This window comes from Hydractinia symbiolongicarpus, chromosome 6, assembly GCF_029227915.1.
Source record: "Hydractinia symbiolongicarpus strain clone_291-10 chromosome 6, HSymV2.1, whole genome shotgun sequence".
In the NCBI taxonomy this organism is placed as follows: domain Eukaryota; kingdom Metazoa; phylum Cnidaria; class Hydrozoa; order Anthoathecata; family Hydractiniidae; genus Hydractinia; species Hydractinia symbiolongicarpus.
Genome location: NC_079880.1, coordinates 17,981,927 through 18,000,000, shown reverse-complemented (window position 1 = coordinate 18,000,000; position 18,074 = coordinate 17,981,927). Strand labels below are relative to the sequence as shown.

At 32.5% G+C, this 18,074-nt stretch overlaps 1 long non-coding RNA gene across 1 annotated transcript; it reads right to left on the bottom strand.

The window, feature by feature from the left end:
• Window positions 1-13,911: 13,911 nt before the first annotated feature.
• On the bottom strand, window positions 13,912-17,355 carry LOC130647901 (uncharacterized). Its single transcript, XR_008982901.1, has 2 exons — window positions 16,319-17,355; window positions 13,912-14,374 (listed from the first exon to the last, which is right to left on the bottom strand). It is a non-coding gene; the product is annotated as an uncharacterized LOC130647901 (long non-coding RNA).
• Between the last annotated feature and the right edge of the window lie 719 nt (window positions 17,356-18,074).

The following is an 18,074-nucleotide window of genomic DNA, read 5'->3' as shown; positions in this document are numbered from 1 at the left end:
AAAAATAAAGAAAAATAATATACGATCTTAATTGTTTAAAAAAAGAAATGGCTTTAGTTAAAAAAATATATTACCAGAACTGTCACTCCTGTACGCTTATGACGCGGAGACAAATAAGAGGCAGGGAATCGAAAAATTTACGTTTTCCGGAGTGTTTCCGAAATCATATTTCACTATGTTGGCGTGTCATTAGCGTAGCGAAAAGAATTTCGCTCTTGTCATTAATTATATAAGGTGTAGCGTCTTCGTTTTTCTCTTACGTATTTTTGTGGAAATTTTATTTTTTGCAGACTACTTTCCAGGCATTTGGGGAGACCTCAACTCTGCCTACATTCACTTTGGAAAACTTTGTTGGAAACACCTTTACTTTACCAGTTAGTTAAATACATCTTTTCAACACTTATCTTTTTAAACAATATACAAGATGCAGGAGGTGCTTAAGCAATCTCGCTATTAAAAATGCACAACTATGAAACATCGAAAATGCAACCCAATTCTACAATTTCTGCTAACAAAAAATACAGCCTATCATTCATGGCTGAAAGTTGCGCGATTGAAACGTTTATGGCCTTAAACGGCATTTAGTTGACAAAAAATTAACATTTTGATGTCACTATCATGTTCAGCATACTTTTTTTGTTAACTGTGCCAAATTTTGTCGAAAATAAAGTAATTTTAATTTTTGGACCAATTTTGGCCTATAATGACATTTAGGTGATAAAAATCAAAGTCTTGATGTCACCATCATGTTCAGCATACTTTTTTTGTCAACTGTGCTATATTTTGTCGAAAATAAAGCAGTTTTAATTTTCGGACCAACTTTGGCCTAAATGACATTAAGCAAAACTTTGATGGCACCATCATGTTCGGCATACTTTTTTTTTAACTTTGTCGAAAATAAAGTAGTTTTAATTTTCAGACAAATTTTGGCCTAAAATGACATTTAGGTGACAAAAATCCAAATTATGATGTCACAATCATAATTTTTTTGTTAACTGTGCCAAATTTTGTCGAAAATAATACCAATTTTGGCCTGAAATGTCATTTAGATGAATTCCAAGTACTTAGAGAGTTTAGTTACGAAGTTTAAATCTGTGACGTTGCGATTGACCATTTGGTTAGTTAGTTACGAGTTGGAAACACACCCTCGCAGGCAAGATAGTAAAAAGAAAAAAAAAGTAAAAATAGTGACCAAGATGAGATTCGAACACACGACTACTCCCGTGTCGGTGCTCAGAGAGGCAAAAATTTCCATTCTTGTAGGACAAATTTGCGTTTTAATACAAGCTCACGAGCTTGTAATAAGAAGCGTTATTTGAATTTTGATGACGTCAGCAACCCATTCACAAAAAATAAATTAGAACCTTGTTTTCACGTTGACTATATTGTGTAGAGCTTAAAGCGCTGATCAAGAAAATGTATATGATCATGTGCTATTGACGAACGGTTAAGAAGATATAAGGGTTTGAAAATTTTGCTAACGTCAGCAATGGATAACCCCGTCAAAACCGAAATTTTTTTTGAGAAATTTGTATACCTTTTGCCTTCATTGTATTGATCTTGAAACGCTGATCAAGAAAATGTATAGGATCATGTACTTTTGACAAACGGTTGCAGACATATTAAGGTTTGAAGGTTTTTTGATGACGTCATCAATCCGTCCATTTCGAAACGGATTTGGGGACCCAGGTTTGGTAAACTTACCCAAATTGGTCCTAAGTGATCCTAGTTAACCACGCGGTGAAAAATCATTGACGTCACCACCTCGTCTCCAAGTTATTTGGCCTCAAAGTTTTATATGCACTGTAATGGCTTCATTAATTTAAGATAGGATATTGGCGTTAAAGTAGTGTTATTGACGTCGCGCCGTAATTTAACATATTAGACATGCATTTTTCGGCAACATCAAAGGAAAATGAACACATCCACTTTGCCTGTTACAAACAGACACAGTCTCTGTATTATTATAAGAGATTTTTATTTCTGAATAAAGAGAGTATTCTTAAATTATGTTATTTATTATCCTCTTTTTCTATCTGCATCTTATTTCTCTAAGATTGGAGAGTCACAAGAAGAAATCTTTCTGGGATCAGCCAGAGTAAAACAAAACAAATATACGCTCCCTCTGCTAACAGTCTGTATTTTAAGTTAACCTGTTTGCATTGATGCATAAGAAAGCTGCCGAGTCAAAAAATGATATTGGTATTATATTCGTTTATTTCAGTAATATGTTCTATTTTATAGGTTTCAAACATCCAATGATCATTTGGAAACGTTTAGTAAAGTATCAAAGTCATTAAAACAATGGGATTCCAATGTCAACACAGCTGTTGTAAGTAGAACATATTGACAGTTGATGACACAGCTGTTGTAAGTAGAACATGTTGACAGTTGATGACACAGCTGTTGTAAGTAGAACATGTTGACAAGTGATGAATTTTGATCAACAGTTGTAAGTAGAACATGTTGAAAGTTGATGAATTTTGATAGATGTTGTAAGTAGAACATGTTGAAAGTTGATGAATTTTGATAGATGTTGTAAGTAGAACATGTGGAAAGTTGATGAATTTTGATAGATGTTGTAAGTAGAACATGTGGAAAGTTGATGAATTTTGATAGATGTTGTAAGCAGAACATGTTGAAAGTTGATGAATTTTGATAGATATTGTAAGTAGAACATGTTGAAAGTTGATGAATTTTGATAGATGTTGTAAGTAGAACATGTTGAAAGTTGATGAATTTTGATAGATGTTGTAAGTAGAACATGTGGAAAGTTGGTGAATTTTGATAGATGTTGTAAGTAGAACATGTTGAAAGTTGAATAATTTTGATCAACAGTTGTAAGTAGAACATGTTGAAAGTTGAATAATTTTGATAGATGTTGTAAGTAGAACATGTTGAAAGTTGATGAATTTTGATAGATGTTGTAAGTAGAAATGTTGAAAGTTGATGAATTTTGATAGATGTTGTAAGTAGAACATGTTGAAAGTTGATGAATTTTGATAGATGTTGTAAGTAGAACATGTGGAAAGTTGATGAATTTTGATAGATGTTGTAAGTAGAACATGTTGAAAGTTGATGAATTTTGATAGATGTTGTAAGTAGAACATGTTGAAAGTTGATGAATTTTGATAGATGTTGTAAGTAGAACATGTGGAAAGTTGATGAATTTTGATAGATGTTGTAAGTAGAACATGTGGAAAGTTGATAAATTTTGATAGATGTTGAAATGGATTTTTAGGAGCTATAAAGAAATATTCACATAAATAGGGTAAATTTTGTTTATTTAAACTTAATGAGTAAAAAATTACTTTAATTCTGTATTTGAGCTCCACAATGCAGGCTTACAAATTTTAGTTACACAAAAAAATCAAAAACAAGACAAAAGTTGAAGAACGTGATGGTTGTGAATTGAATAACTTGATTTGAAGTGTTTGTTCATCGTCCTTTTGTTTTAGGTTGATTGCGTATTAGATTCCGAATTCTGTTCAAAGTATAAGGTAATTTTTGAAAATATGTAATCCAGATGTAATAGTTGCTGTAGCGATAATAATGTATTTGTTTATCGGTGGTAAAATTAAGTATTAGCTTTAACCTCGGGCATAATAGATTGAAAAAGACGGCGGAATTTTAAAGATATTAACCGCAAGCGATTAAGAACGCAGTTTCTGTCTCCAAACTTGATAATGTTCACGGCTGACTTAGGAGTTAATATCCAAAAAAAGTGCTGATTTTTTAGGATTTTTTGTGTAAAAGCTTTAAGGTCCGGCTTGCTCTACCGCGTTAACGAAAATATTTAAGATGTTACCTTTATAAAAGGTGATATCATAAAATGATCCACAGTTGTTTTATATATTTAGATTACATCATTTCCTTCCATTATGTACATCATGCAAGATGAAAAGGATTTCCTGTTATACGAAGGCAATCTAGCAGTAACACCGCTGGTGAAATTTGCTATCGATCCCTACGATATCAGCAACGAGAAAAAGAAGGATGGAAAAGTAGAGCTGTAGATTATCATTCATGAGAAACTGGAAACCTATGATTAGAAATTTTACCTATGTTCGACTTTTTGTTTATCATTTTCTTATGGACAATTTGTGATTTTTTTACCCGACAAAGAAGTGGAAGCTTTAAATTGATATTTCGACGCACATTGAACTAAACGTTATTATTTATACTGATAAAGATTTGTAGAATATATTTTATATTTATTCAAGTGTTTTAAAATGTCTAAAATTAAGAACATTGAATAAGTCAAAATTTTCATGCCTGTTTAATTTCCGAAGGAAATTTTTTAAGTGCTAATATTTTTAGTAATTGATATTTAGGAATCACCTTTAGGGTCTTACCGGGTCCTAAAAAAACGTTTGTGTTACCTCAGAAAAAAAAGGATCACTTTTGTTGCAGCCATTTGTGTATACATTATAAGTCAGTATTATTCCTCTTACCATTAATACATCATCGGGCGGAGGCTTACCTTGTTGGTAAAAAATTGACAAAAAAGTTTGATACAAATTTTAAAGTCACTAACATTCACTGACATTTTTTGCGGCTTTTTTCGAAAATACTTGTCAACTGTATAAAAAATATATATGTAAAGGAATTAACAATTCTTGTTTGTGTGCACAGTCGACTTTGTAATAAAAAGACACTTCAAAAAGCGGACGTATTCAAATTCTGATAAAAGACACTCTAAATAACAGACAGCAAATAGTGGTCAGTCTTGTTACACGAAACGAACTTTGCTACCGGGAATTCTCTCAAATTAGCGAATAGGAAAAAAAGATTTTTATAAATAAAATTATATATACACAGTTATATTTATGGCATCATTTTTCCCCATGTTCTCAGATAAATGGACCGTGGGCCAAACTAAAGCGAGAAAACGAGGACCTCAAAATAGCGGACACTTTTATTTGTGCACAAAAATTGATAGCACCAAAAGTTCTGCTATGTATAACACTTTCAACATGAACCGAAATATCAAAACTTAAAATCTTGACAAAAATTAGAGTCGATGAAAACGGTGGTCGGTAAAAAAAGTCCTGCTCTACGTGTTAAATCTTTGAAAGTAATCAATAAACTACAGCAAAAAAATATAAGGTAAGAAATAGCTTTTTTGATACCTTTAACCAGTCAGATTGATAATAGTGAAAAATTATGTTGTGTTGAGCTGTTACTTACTAGCTAGTTATAGAAAAGCTAGCAGCTACAATCCTCCATAGAATACGTTGAGATAGGGTGGCAAATTTCCAGTTCAACGCTACAATAAATATGGTGCCAGGTTCCCGTAATTTAAACGTGTCAAAGTTGACCTGTCAATAGATGTTTTTTTGTCCAAACTCTCAGAGTTCGCTAACTATTGCTTACAAAAGTATGACCATTTGTTCAACTTCCGATCCTCTGTGGACTCTGACGTGGAGAATTTCCTTAAAAAGATATTTAAGCGCTGCTTACCCATGGCGTGAGTTAATGTTTTTATGTAAAATGACCGAGTGCCATTGTCTCAATATTTTAGTGAGGAGTTATAACTATCAGAACATTCAACAGACAGATGGTTCTTTCTATGTAATGGTTAGCCAACTGAAATTAGTCCTTCTCTTGATTGAAAAAACCCCTTTTTCTAACCCTATTTATACTGGCGTATAATACAAAAGTTTGTTTTACGTACAGCCAGCAAAAGCAGCTTAAACAAAAAGAAGATTAAGAAAACATTTGCTACCTATATATTACCTTATTTCGTATTTTTTCAGGAATACCGAATATAGGCACTGAAACTAATGTGATTAGTTTTTGCCCATTTTTGGCTTTTTCATAAAACTTTGTGTTATGTATAACGGCCGACCTGAAAAAAATAACATTTAAAAAATGTACAGGAGCTCTCAACGGATTACACTTACCCATAAATTTGATTTGTATATACTTGCTACATTATTTTTAGTTTGGTCAGCTGCTCTGCCCCCTGGGGTTATAAGGAACAAATGACCAAGCTAGGTACATCAAAATGGCCCTCATATTCACCCATGGATAACAAGATAGAACATTTAAGACAAAACAAAATGAACCTACTGAAATTTGCAGAGACTTCACAAGTCAGCTATACCCTAAATGTCCCCAAATGGGCTTACAAACTTACCTACGGAGAACAAAATTAAAATTTTGCTGGGCAGTTCTATAACCTTTTTTCGATAAGGCTCGACTCGAATTCCAATTGAGTCATATGCCCGTTTACGCTTAAGATTCGGTAGAATGTAAAAAGAAATTTCTTTTTCTGTATGTAAAAACGAAGGATCTTTAGGTTTTCTTTGAAAAATAATACCAACTGTATCGTGGAGGGTGTCTTTCCTATTCAACGTTTTAACAAACCTATCGAAATTATTCCACGCTGCACCAAGTCCTGATCCTCTAAATGGTTTCAACCCATATTGCAATATTTTGCCTTTTCTCTTTGCTCCAATTATTAACGCTGTTTAAACCTCCGCTATCGTATGGTAACTTGCGCAGTAACCAAGTCTGTTCATGATTTCAACGATTTTATCGACTACCTGTAAGACATTTTTAAGGAGTTTTCAAGCTCTAGATGCTTCCTTGCTTTCTTTTTTCCAGATGTTGCATTAAAAACAATGTCTTGTATGACGATTTTTTTTTTTTTTTAATTCCTCTAACACGGAAAGCACAAATGAAAAACAAGTGTTTTTTGCACATTGTTGATCTTATCCATTTTAGGCGTTTTTCCAAAATGCTTTATCAGTTTCTCTTGTAAGTTAGTCGCCGTTGAAGTAGAATACTTAAACTCCTCTTCTCCATCTCGGATAAGAAACTGATACATTTGTAGTATATCTTTTAAAATATATACTTGCTTGCTAATTATGATTGCCTCGTTTGTGTGACTATCAAGATCTATCTTTCTCGTTCTTTAGTACTCCCTGCACTTCTTATCAGCCAATCTGATGCATTCGGCCTCTTTTTGGTATTTGACTCTGCAAGGGTCTTGATGCCTAACTTCTTTTAAAACAAAGTGCACGTAAGTTATTTTCCTCAGTATCGCCTCATTATTTTCCATTGTGTAAATTTCTCGATATTGTTTTCTATCTCATTGGATGCTGCAGTTTTTAAATCGAGCGTCTTACCACCTGATCTCTTTCTGGATTGGTTACGAAAAATACATACAGGCTTAAAGACACCGTTTGAGGATGATATAATAGAGCTTCTTTGACAACTTCTTCTTGACATTGATACCGGCTTCGTGGTGACGTGCTCTTCTTCTTCTTCCTCACATCTGTGTTTTTTGGTAGAGAAACAAATTTTCGATAGCAGTTCATATGATAACTACTTTTGTTGTGGACTACGCTTTTCAATATTTTGTCTCCATGTTTTAGATTCGCATCCTTTTTCTAAAGCATTACGGCATCTCACAAGACTTTTTTTGCTAAATGAAATGATTGGTTCAACGGTTTAAAATTGCAGGCAGCATTTTCTCTCTCAAAAGTTGTAACGTAAAATCTTAGATTATGCTATCGACTTTCACTAAAGTCTGTCTTGTAAACACCGATTAAAGAAATTAACTTCGAAGATTACATCTAAAGACAATGCAAACTATTTAGGAATGAACCTTTTATCTCCTTCCTACGACGTTTATTTCCTTGTAAATACCCTGAAATGGAATGCAAAAAAAGTTAACCAACCTACAGACACAGTATTGACGACTTTCTTTATTTCCACGTTGCTTGTCTCCTCGTTATCTACATAAATAAGTGTTATTGCAAAATTTGAATTTAAAATTAGCTTGAAAAATTTCTAAAAGAAAAAACACGTTCATCTTATTGTCGTCTCCACCTTGATTTCTTTTCTTGCTGATGCTTTTTTCCGCCTCTAACAATTGTTCACGTTGCTAAATATAGCGAAATATATAAATCAAAATATTGAAATCTCAATTTCAATTTTAAATTTCCAAATTTCCACGGTTCCAAATTTAAATGAGATAACATCAACAAAGATTAGATAAAACTAAACAATCTCACCATCAACAAATAAATAAAACCATTATGCCATACAAATAATGGTTCCATATCCAGAATTTGTAATCATAACTAACATCAGAATTGTGTTTATAAAACGAAAATATTCACATAAATCCTGCTAACTCCAATTAATGTCTTTTTGAATTTTTTTTTTAACGGAAATGAAAACTGACTGTTTCTAATGCACCCGTCGCCCCTGTTATAGAAAATATGATTATAAATAATAAAATTGTAAGGTTTAATGCAATAATTTTCCGGCCAAGGTTTAGCGATTCACTATAGCGCTTTAAAGACCAGGACCAAAAAAGGCAGCTGACTAGGGGAAAGCCTCGATTTTTAAGGTACATTTTGCGTATTCTAATTCACAACAGCTGTAGGGACACGTGTGACAAATTTTAGCCATGGTCCTAATGAGTGATTTTGTGACCCACTCTAGAGCTTCTGAGATCAGGACCAAAGAGGTCGGCTGACCATGGGTGAGCCCTGATTTTTAATGTAAGTTTTTGCGTGGTTTGACTCCTCAAATGTTATAAGACTGCCCTGCAAAATTTTAATTTTGTTCTCCATGGGTAAGTTTGTGAGTCAATTTGGGAACATTTAGGGTTTAGCTGACTCAGCGAAGTCTCCGTAAATTTCAGTTAGTTCTCTCCTTTTTGGTTGTTAATACATTTATTTGTTTTGCCTCAAATTTTCTAACTTGTTCTCCATGGGTGAATTTAAGGGCTATTTCAGGCTACTTGGTTGGTTCATTTGTTTCTTATAGCCACGGAAGCAGACTAGTTGACCAAGCTTAAAATGATGTAGCATGCATATCAATTTCGGTCAAGAAATTGTTGTTCCTTATTGTTAAGTGTGATCCATTGGGAGCTCTTGTACTAGGAAAACAATTTTAGCACAAACTGAATTAATCTGTTGTTGATTATTTAATTATTTACTTTTGAGTAAATTCCTCAAACTTGAATTTCATTTTGAAAAGTGTGATTTTGAAAGTTAAAGTTGCAATTTTTAGATGTATTGTGAAGAAACTGATTTGACAAATCCAAAAAGTTGTTAGGCGTCCAAATGTCTAACTTTTGAAAAATCGAATTCGAATAATTGGATTCAGCAAGTTGAAACAAAAAAGAAAGGAAAAAGCTATCACATTTTTTGAATTTATATAAATTCAATTCAACAAAATGGATTGCGTATCCCCTGTTTTAAAATGAGAGAAAAAATCAAATTCACCTTATTGTAGCAGACATGGTTGCACTTTCTCAAGCCCATTTGGTGAGATTCAAAAGTGCAATATATATTCTGGTCTAATGGAATTGTTCAAGTACGGAAAATATTTTATTACTCTTAGTTTGGACAAGTTAAAGAATTCTCAAGAAATTCAAAAGTTGTTTACACGAGGCTGAATGCACCACAAAAAAAACGTCTCCTTTAGCTTTTGTAATTAACTTCACAAGCAAAAAATTGCTCACGTGAAATGCAATTTACCTGTCTTACGTTGACAAACTTGTGTCTTATGTGGGCAATATATATGTTGTTTGCGATCGCAAGCTCCCATAAACGAATAACAGTAAAATTAAGGGAGAATATGAAAACAAACCCCCGTGTAAGTTCAAGTTACATCTAGCTTTAAAAAAAGCCACGTTGAAAAATACTTGCCGACGTGACCACCAGACCTTTATACTGTACAAAGAGAGCGAAGGAAACTGGACATCAATGCAAATATCTTGTGACCAGTTGGTCCTTTTAGGTAAATCTTACTTCACCTTGTTACCTTTTGTTACACATTTCTGACGAGGAAAGGTGGATATTTAGGCACCAGGCCTTTTATACTGTGCGTAGTTGAAAACCTTTTTTTTTCAGAAGAATGGGCTCCGACTTTTAGAATTAAAAGAGTAGCAAGTATAAATAAAGGGTTGGAACGTTGATAAACTTTCTTTTGGAAGAAAGGAATGCCTTGAGCTCTCCTATACTGTATTTATTCTGTTATAAGTTTGTTATCACATTCGTCTGAAAACCAATCATCCAAATTTTCTCAAATAAAGATTAAGTTTTAAAGTTTGTAAACCGTATTTTAGACTCCTCTGGGAATATAAAATACCACCGATCCTGAATTAAAAGCGTACAAAATATGGCATCAAAAAAGCATTGAAGGACAATGGATTTGATAGGAATATAAAATTCAAAGTTGCTCTGTTGGACAATGTTACTGTAGTTGCTGCAAAATTAGTAATGTTGAGATACCAAAAACACACGTTTTGATGTAATACTACGGCAAAAGTTTTGTATTGTTAGTACAGTTTAGAAAGGGTGTCAGGAAAACATTACGCACGTAAAAACTGTGTTATTGTTTATTTGGTATAAGAAATGTTTACAATTCCTAAGAAAACCTGTCAATACACAAAAACATTTTTTCGAAAATTTGTTTACAAATTGCCTCTGTTATGCACAGCTCAAAAGGCTGATTAACAAAATGTATCGGATCATGTACTTTTGACGAACGGTTAAGGAGATGCAAAGGTTTAAAATTTTTGTTGACGTCAGCAAATTTTTTTTAAACTACAAAAATTTTTGCGAGCGAAGAGAAAATTATTTACTACGCGAAGATTTACTATAATTTACTACGCGAAGTATACCAAGAGAATTATTGAGATTCTCAAAATTTCGATAGAAAAAAAATCATATAAAATCAGCTTAAGGAGATGTGACTGATATTGGACCGAGCAGTTGTTATAAATGTTAGCTAAAAATGCCAATAAATAGGCTTTGTACCCCCTACCCCCCGTCTTTCGTACCCCCCCCCCCCCCGATATTTCCCGATTTTCCGTTTGCCGGAAGTGAAAGACTGGGAAGTACACTCAAGCAATCGGAGAACGGCTATCGGCTAATTTGAATTATCGTGTATTTTACAGACCGAACACAAATACATAGTTTATACCAAGTCCTGTCTAGAAGAAAATTCAATTCATAAAGTATTAACAAAACTCTTTCTTTTTAAATTTTATTATACAATTTTTAAATATTTCCTAAAACTCAAGTTGCTTCTTTTTTTGTTGCATCGTGGAAATAAATTTAAGTCACCAATCCATTCGATAATGGTGGCGACCGTTAATGTAATTGTTTTTTTTTGGGAGATTAAGTTTGGACATATATATATAATATTTAAAAAAGATAAAAAGAATTTAGGGCTTCATCATTTTCTTTACGACCCTATGTTTTTGCATTGTGTTTAATGAGCTTACAATAATGTGGTATAGCTAAGTTATGATACGTAAAAACTACTCTTGAATGACCCTTTAAGAATGTAAAACCACATAATACACCTTAATCAAATTTCATGTTTTTCGTAACTTTTGTGTTCAGTATGGTAGATTAGTATGCGTGTCAACTGGCCAAAAAAGCTATAAGTATGAGGGCAACTTTGAACAAATTGTTAAATACAACTTTCCAAATGGAAAACAGTGCTTTCAATTCTGTTGTCTTGGCTACAAAAAGTAGTGATCTATATTTTATGTGGTAAGCCTCATTAATTCCAATAAATTTAGCCTGGCAATTTTTTTCCAGGAGGGACAACATAGACGGTTCTTGAGTGTTAAAAAGCTTCTATTTGAGCTACAGAAACCATTTAAAGTTCTGTTCAATAAGGAACAACTGTTATGTGGGATTGAACCCATATGAATATGAAGTGAACGCTCTACCGACTGAACTACCAATCCCCAAAAGAAGACAACCCTCAAAGTAAACAAAGTTTATTAATTATATCAAGCATATTGTATTTAGTAAACACTTTTTTAGCACTCTGTCCCAAAAAATGATATATATTTGTAGTTTAGAAATTTAGCTCTAAATATCGTCCCTCAAAGGTACTGGAATTTAATGTATTTAGAGACTTTACTATATATATAATATAATATACTATATAAAAATGTTTTCTGTTTCTTTTTAGATTGCGTATAATGAGAGCGAGAGATGTTTTCTGTCAAAAATTTGAAGTTGTTTTATAAATCTTGATAAAGTTAATAAATTGTTTTCGTTTCTGTAGATTGTTTGTTTTTGTTTATTGTTTCCCGTGAGTTTTCGAAATTCATTGCAGCAGAAATCGGTTTTCATAACTAGTGCCGTTATTTTTACGTGAAAAAAAAGCCACAAGCTGCTTTGTTCGCCTTCTTATCTCCGAAATCGTTAACGCGAAAGTCTCTATTATTATCTGCGTTCCGAGTATTATTTTCCGGTTGAAAGAGTGTACCTTACGACGGTCATCCCCTTAATTCGTGACATTTTCGCACACTACGGATTGTACAACTCGATGTATTGCATTTCTTTCAAAATAACTTTATAAAAGTATAACTTTGCATGGGTTTTTGGCGCTAAAAGCTTCATCAATGTTGGATTTACGTCGTCCAACACTGATAATATTATGATTATTATGAATATTTAATTTTATAATTCTGTGAAAAAGAGGTTTTATGAAATTTCTTAGTTATCGTTTTTGTTTATTTTTGCGCGATCTAAATTTGTCGTACCTTCTGAAAAGAAATATTCCGCATATATATATATATATACATTGTGTTTTTGCCAAAAAATCACTACTTTTGCACAACGAGTTGTTGTTGTTCCGCGGTGAGTTTGTTCTGCAACCTCGTCCCCAGGGTTTTTACGTCTATGATATTCAGTTTTGGTGTATTTCCCAGATATCAGCTGCAGTAAGATGTTAGCACCTCGCCGTATTATATAAAAGAAAAACAAAAAGCACTAGGGTCAACTATTGGCTAGTTTCAATTTTGCTTGCAACTTGCGTAATGCTTCGCAACCCTTTTTTAATTTCTAGTTTCTTTTGAAATTCGTATAGCTGTCGCCTTTATCGTATAGATCTTGAAACACCGATCAAGAAAATGTATAGGATCATATACTTTTGGCAAACGATTACAAAAATATTGTGGTTAAAAGGTTTTTTGGTGACGTCATCAACCCGTTCATCCGAGTGGGATTCAGGAACCCAGGCTTTGGAAACTTAAGTTGGTCCCAGGTAGGTCCTAGTTACACATGCGGTGAAAAATAACTGACGTCACCACCTCTCTTTTCCAAGTTATTTACCCTCAAAGTTTTAAGTGCAGTGTAAATTTTTTTATTTTTTATCTTATATAATAATACGGAGTGTATGTGACGGTCATAGTGGATATCGTCGTTTTCCTTTGATGTCGCCGAAAAAAGTATGTCTCAAATGTTAAATTTTAATAACACGTCAATAACACTACTTTAACGTCCATATCCTATATTAAATTAATGAAGCCATTACAGTGGACTTAAAGCTTTAAGGCCAAATAACTTGGAAACAAGGTGATAACGTCAATGATTTTTCACCGCGTGGGTAACTAGGGACTACCTAGGACTAATTTGGGTAATCCCAAACCCGGGTGCCTAAATCTGTTTCGAAATATACGGGTTGATGACGTCATCAAAAAACTTTTAAACCTTAATATCTCTGGCAACCGTTTGTTAAAACTACATGATCCTATACATTCTTGATCAGCGTTTCAAGATCTATACAATGAAGGCAGCAGTTATACCTAGAAATTAAAAATAGGTTGCGAAGCATTCTCGCAAGTTGCAAGCAAAATTTGTTCATCAAGAACCAGAGGCGGCAATGTTCGCGGGGATATGGGCCTTGAAGCTAGTAGCACCCTCCCCCTCCCTGCTGTAGCCAGGATGAATTTAATTTCGGGAGCCATCCACATTCGGGAAAATTGCAAGAACTAATTGAGCAATTTAAATAACCTGTTCTGGTATATTTTTTAGAATTTTTTAGGGAATGTGACAGGACTACGCGCTCTTTTTGTAAGAACAACTCTATAAGGACAGAACTCAAATATTTCTCGATGAATAGGAACAAAACTGTTTTTACAACTAACAACCTAAGTCAGAATTTTGTTAGAAAAAAAGGACAAACCAGAATCTGAATTTTTTTGCACTTCTTTTTACACTACCGTAAAGTTTCATGAGTGAGAACAAAGTAGGACTTAATTCGGAAGTTGTGTAGGCACTAAAACAACGCAAGAACAAATCAGACGAAAACGGGTGCAATAAAACAAAATATATCTTTTGGAAATTTTAATTGCGTGGATTTTGAACATTTCTGAAAGCAATCTAACAATACAAAACATTTAAAATTAACTTCCACTTTTTGTAAATAAAAAATGTGATTTTGAATCCAATCTAAAAATCTAAAAATTTACAAAATAATAATGGCAACATCATATAGGGTTTAATTTGTTTGTTTAATCACGTCTTGCACGTAGTTAGATTACATTCTTGTCTATACATTAAACTTCCAGCCTTCCGAGGTGTAGCTAGATGACCTAAAAAACAAAAAAAAACCATAAGAACCCATAAGAAAATGACAAAAATTATTTCAAAACATCATTAATGTTACAGGCATAATCACACCGAAATTTTACATGTTACAACAATCGCCTTTTTACATAGAAGTGCACACACAAGGCCTAGTTTCATTCTAATAAATATCAGTTTGTCTGACTTATTGTAAACAAAAAAACGTGTTTTTATAATAAGAAACATGATCATAAGAAACAACAGGCTGATATTACGAGAACTTTTAACTGTAACTTAATAAAAAACAAATTAATAAATACACTGGTTTTGGCTGAAAAGTATTTTAAGGTTTACAATCCAATGTTCCTCTGACAAAATTATCAATCGTTTTCACAATAGACCTATTTCAATATCGCATTTTCATGATTAGCCGTGGTGACAAAAAATCAAAACATTGCATGAAAACGAGGTTAGTTTAGATAAAGTTAAGGACGCCAAGTTGTTTACTAGCTGTCCTGACCTTAGCTATAAACAAATGTTGGTTTTATAATTTTCAACTGCCATATTGAAAGGATCGTAGTGGATAAAAGTATATTGAGGGTATTAGTAGTGGTAGTGTGACAAAAATTATGAATATTTATTGATGTTAAGTGTGTATTTATGGCAACTTTAATGTTGGCTAGCTATAGCTAGCTAGCCAACAAACTTCTTGTTTCTTACTCCTACAAAAAGCTTATATATTCTATACTGTAAATTATAAAATGTTTACCTAGTTTACTCAAACTTCATATAACTTATATAATTATAATTTATATATATTATAATTGTATAGGTTATAATTATTTTCCTAAAAAAGTTACCCAGCTTTTCATAGCTAGATATTATAGGTTGAATGTTATAGCTAGCTTGTACTCAAATGATGTGCTGCCCAGCTATGTATCGTTATTATTGTCACACTCCCCTGCTAATACACTTTAACCTTTCCATTTAATATACATTTATAATAAACATATTTTGGCTCAACCCAGTGTACTCAGTAATCACAAATTGTTTATTGTTTTGGTTTGTCTGTTCAGATTCATATTAGTATTGTAGGTTTATCATTTCTTGAACATGTAAGGCTGTTTATTTTATTTAAAAATTTCTTAACTTTCTTAGGCCATATAACTTATAGGTTATAAGTTATTGTGGTAAATCGATCAAGTACTAAACATATCTAAGGTAGAGCTGCCCAGCTTACCTGGCTAAACATTATTGCACTGACACAAGATGTGACTTGAAACAAACCGTGAGCGGTTTGTTCATCTACAATTCTCTTAGCTTTTGAAGGAATCACCCTCTCCCCCCAAAAATGCCTATTGATTATCATTTCATTAAAATACATAGTTTTCTGTATAAAAAATCTATTGCCCCCTTACAGTACCTTAAATTCAGAAACTCAACAAGTATAATACAGAAAAGTTTTTATGTTAATTCTATCAGATTTGTCTAAGAAGAGCACCCCTTAAGAAAATTATTTTTATATACATAAGTTTTTTATCTTTGCTTTTACGTACAAATAAATTACAATACCCATAGTTATACTTGACGTGGAATAACAATCTGGCAAAACTTATAAATATAATAATACTGGCAATACTTATAGAAATACTACCTATTGACAGAACATTTTGTGAATTTAAAAAACTACAACAATTATCTATTATTATTAAATTCAGAAACTCAACAAGTTAATACAGAAAAGTTTTTATGTTAATTCTATCAGATTTGTCTAAGAAGAGCACCCCTTAAGAAAATTATTTTTATATACATAAATTTTTTATCTTTGCTTTTACATACAAATAAATTACAATACCCATAGTTATACTTGACGTGGAATAACAATCTGGCAAAACTTATAAATATAATAATACTGGCAATACTACCTATTGACAGAACATTTTGTGAATTTAAAAAACTACAACAATTACCTGTAGCTGCAACCGTAACATTCTCACAGACCATGATTTTTAAATAATCAAAGCTCAAGGATACTTATAAGTACTATCTTGGGTTATTGTATTGCCCAATATTTAGTCTAATACCCAACATGCTTAGAATAGACTTTGGAGGAAAGGGATAGCCAAGTAATAACGTTATTTACAGATTTTTCAAAAAATCCAAACCACAGTCATAAGAAAAACAATAGCTAGCTAGGTAAACACTAGAAAAAAATATAAACCAGTAATTTTAATAAGCCCAAGGGGTATAAAATAAGTGCCATGTTCTATTTTTTACTAAAAGTTTATAATTTGACCATTTGACAAGTTAATTTGAGAAATAATAAAGGTAAACAGACTATATGTGTGATGTTCGCTTGAAAATTAAAATTGTCTCTAAACTAACCTCGTTTTTATGTTAGTATGTCTATTCCGGCTATGTATTTTGCGGAATGGAAATGGATATTGAAATAGGTCTATTCCTTTTAGAGGAGGAAAATTTGTCTATAAGTTTATTTACTGAGTAGTATAGGTGGCAAGTGCCATTCTTTTTATAAATTTATTAATAAGTCTAGTATGTTTATTTTATTGCAAAAAATAATAAATGAACTCTTCCCAAGTTCATTTATTTATTTTGTTCCGAAAATTCGAAATTTTTAAATTAACCCCTGCCACAATATAAAAAAAACTCAAAATATTCAACATTTGACAGTAATAATAATGCACCACAAAAAGATTTCCTGAGACTGTAAAACTCACACGCATACTAATGTACCATACTGAACACAAAAGTTACGAAACAACACGAAATTTGGTTAATGTCTATTATGTCTTTTCACATCCTTAAAGGGTCATTCAAGAGTAGTTTTTACGTATCATAACTTAGCTATACCATATTATTGTAAGCTCATGAAACACAATGCAAAAACATAGGGTTAGATGTGTAAAAAAATGATGAAGCCCTAATTTTTTTTCTTTTTAAATATTTTTATATATGTCCAAACTTAATCTCCCAAAAACACAATGCAAAAACATAGGGTTAACCCTATTTGGTATGGGGGAGGGGGGGGGGTATAAAATATTGGATTATGAAATTACCTGAAATTTTGTGACTTTTCCTAAATTTTATTGGACTTTTGGAAAATAAAAAAAAATATTTCCAAAAATTGTCCTGTCAATGTCACTTTGTCCTTTTTGACAGGTGGTATCAACTTTTTTATGGTAGTGCTAAAAATAAATGCTTTCTAAACTAACCAGTTGTGTGAATATGGGATTATGTATGTGATAGTGACAAAAAGTCATCATACAATATTGACATGCATACTGTGTAATTTGCAGACCAAAATATTGGTAATTTACAGACCAGAATATTTGTAATTTCCTATTTCTTTATTTCTATTGTCATATGATAACGTCATAGGTCATTTTGTCCAATGTCAATCCAAATTGTCTTTATTGAGTAGCTACTAACGTAAGTGCTAATAGATATACAAAGTTTTATTCCATAACAGGTACTAACACTATTTTTTTTGTCCCTTTGTGCGACTTCACCATATTCCGCAGCCGAGTTCCGAGTCTTTTTTGGACATGTCCAATGCATTCAAGTTTTATTGGTTGAACGTTGTAATTTTGATAAGGATCCTGATCTATAACTTCTTTAAAAGAAGATGTATCTCCATCTCCTAAATATTCTGAGTAGATTAAATTATTTTTCTCCACAGAACGATTAAAAAACGGGGGCGCCGTA